At 60.8% G+C, this 2,887-nt stretch overlaps 1 protein-coding gene across 7 annotated transcripts in view; it reads left to right on the forward strand.

The window, feature by feature from the left end:
- Positions 1-2,887, forward strand: part of TPST2 (tyrosylprotein sulfotransferase 2) — a 17,614-nt gene that overhangs the window by 7,399 nt on the left and 7,328 nt on the right. For all 7 annotated transcript variants that reach the window (XM_009634734.2, XM_035890318.1, XM_035890312.1 and 4 more), the window contains one exon: positions 921-989. The gene's annotated coding sequence lies outside the window, so the exon portion shown is untranslated. The remainder of the gene's footprint in view (positions 1-920; positions 990-2,887) is intronic.

The raw sequence follows: 2,887 nt of genomic DNA on the forward strand, positions 1-2,887 counted from the left end.
CCTGCCGGTCTCTGGGCTCCGGCGGGGCCACGCCTGCCGTTCCGCGGGCAGGATCCCTGTGCATGCACGCTGGCACCGGCGTGCTCTGCGCTTGCAGGACAGCTCGAGCCAAGGCGGTGTGGGCGGCCGCTGGGCTCCCTGGGTGGGTGCCGTCCTTGTGGGCACAGGCGTTGTGTCCTTGTGGGAAACCTGGCCTTTGGGCCGACGTGCGGGTGTTGGCTCCCTACCTGGTGGGGTCTGTGAGCCACGAGGGGCTGGCGCCGCCGCTTCGGTGAGGCCGGAGAGAGATTTGTTCCTTGGGCTGGAGCCAGGGAGATCCTGGCGGCTCCCAGCACAGAGCCTGGCATCCCCCTGCCCCCGCCTGGAGGCTGGAGCGCGACCTGCCAGGCCTGGGGAGTCCCCTGGGCCACATCTCCTTGTGCTGTTCCTGGTTTGGGGGCTCTGGCTGTGGCCTGACTTGTGCCTGATGTCAGCGTTTGTACCAAAGCCCGCGGCAGGCGACTCTGGGGCTGCTTCCCCTGGGACGGGCTGTTGCGCCGGTCGCTTGCGTGCAATGGAAGCGTGCCACGTTTGGACCGCCGTCCCCCGGGTTTTAAACATCCCAGCTGCTCCCGTCCCCCTGGGGCTTCATTTCCTAAAAGAGCAGCCGCCTTCCCACTGCCCTCGCCTTCTCCTTCTGGCTCAGCCCTGCGGACGCCGCCATGGTGGAGCGGCGCTGGTGCCATGGGGTGGGTGGCCGAGTCGCGGGCTGCTGGCCCTGAGCCGGGACCACCTTTCCCTGGGCTGGCAGGGGGGCTGTGGGCAGGAGGGGTGCCTGCGGCGGGGCGAGTTCCCAAGGAGGAGAGCATCGCTCGTCGCCGTGCGTGCAGAAGGCCGTGATAAATAAAAAAATGACCATTGTGGCTTTTCTTTCCCATTAGGTATTTACGCGGCCGCCTGTGTTTCAGCATGAAGCTCAGCTAGCAGCAAAATGAACTTCCCGGGGGCAGGTGAGTGCGTCGGATGGCAGCGCCAGAGCAGTCGATTCCCCCGTGACGCTGGGCACGGGCCGGCGAATGTTTCCTAGGTCTGTGCACGCCACTGCTGATGCCCTGTTAGTACCGCGTTGCCCTCACAAGCTGACCAGGAATGGTTTAAGCCTTGTTTGTGCTAATGTCCGATCAGCATGCAAAATAAGGCAGACTTTCTGCCTCTAGGACCTCTTGCGTCCTTGTTTGTCCCTGCTCTGCTGTCACTTCCCCGCCAGCTCCCATCCTCCCCCATGCTCTCTGCTCTGGGGCCCAGCCTTGCCCTGATGGCAAATGGGGACAGAGTCCCTGGCTGCGGGTCACAGCCTGTCCCTGTCTGGCAGTGTCCGAGCTGCGCTCGGGGGCTTCAGCCCGGGGTCGGCTGCTGGCACTTCGATTTCTGCTCCTGCCACCAGCTGCGGTGGTTTTTAGTCCTTGCCGTGATGAGCCAGAGAAGCCCCCGAGAGCTCCCTAATTCCTGGAAAGCTCTCAGAGCCAGCTCGGGCATCCGAAGGGCTAGAAGGTCCTATCTGATCAGACAGCCGTGCCGCCCAATTATGCCATGATATTTTCCACCAGATATCTGCTGTGGAGGAAATGATCCATCCCTGTTCTTTCATAGACTAATAAGCCTCATAAATTCGGGGGAATTCGTGGTGGAGGATTGCACAAAAGAGTTGAAAATAAGCCGGGGTTGGTTGCGGTTGCTCAGCAGACCGCTGCCGGGCGCGCTCATGGGTGCCTCTCCGGCCTGCCCGGGCGCACTGGGATAATCCCGCTGGAGAATTCCCTTCTGCTTCGGCCCCACCGGTGCCGCTGCGCGGGAGGCAGAGCGGGGCTGTCCTGCTGGCAGGAGCGGTGGTTTGCTGCAGCAGCGGGGAGAGTCCGGAGCACCGCAGGAAGGGAGAAGCCGAGCTCCCCGACGGCAGCCGTCGGCACCCCCGGCTCCCCTTGCCCCGCAGCGGATTGAGGGCTTCCCCGTGCTGGTGGTGCTGGATGGGCAGCGGTGGGGGCTGTCCCTGCCCTGGCCAGGGTGGCAGGGTGATCCCCAGGGACATGGCACTTTGTCCCAGCGGGTGCTGCCGGTGCCACAGGCTCCCAGCCCGCCTCCCGCTTCGCACCACACAGTGAGTGGGTCTTCTTGTTCCTCTCCGGGGGCACTGGCACCGGGGCTGCCGGGAGCATCTCGGTGGGAAACGCTCACTGTAAGCTGTTTTTGCAAAGAAAACAGCACTTCTGTGCTCCCAGCCTCCTTTTTTTTTTTTTTTTTTTTTTTTTTGCAGGTCTTTCCTGCTAATTAGCCTGTCTTGGTCTGCATAGCCGTAATTATTCCAGTTGGCCTTAAATCCTGACCGCTCCAGCTACGATGCATTGAAATGGCTCTTGCAGCATTTGCAATTATTTTTAGGGTGAACATTTGAATATATTTACATGACTGAAACAGATCGAGATAGCTGGATGGAGCAGATGAGTGCTTGTCTTTTCAATGGGTCGGCCCAGTGCTGCGTAAATGCTGGAGCTGTTTGTGGTTCCCTCTGATTTACATCTAAACAAATGGACCAGCATTTGGCTTTCTGACTTTTGTATAGCACAGGGGCATGCATTTGAAGCTGTTTAGCCTTGGTATGTTACCCAAGCAGCTGGCCAGGAGGTCAGCCGCGGTGCTGAAAAGCCACAAAAGTAATTTTGGTGGCGATGTGACTTTGCTGCTGGGATGGGAAAGCGCATGGCTGGCTGGGCGGAGAGGCACTGGCTCGCCGTGTCCTGGTGATCCCAGGGGTCGAGCAGAAGGGGATAAAAGCAGAGCGGGGGGATGGCGAGGAGCTGACTGCTTCACCGGTCGGGGTAGGTGGAGCGGGATGGAAGGGGAGCGGCGCGGG

The sequence above is a fragment of the Egretta garzetta genome, unplaced genomic scaffold (genome assembly GCF_000687185.1).
Source record: "Egretta garzetta isolate BGI_Z169 unplaced genomic scaffold, ASM68718v1 scaffold73, whole genome shotgun sequence".
Taxonomy (NCBI): Eukaryota; Metazoa; Chordata; class Aves; order Pelecaniformes; family Ardeidae; genus Egretta; species Egretta garzetta.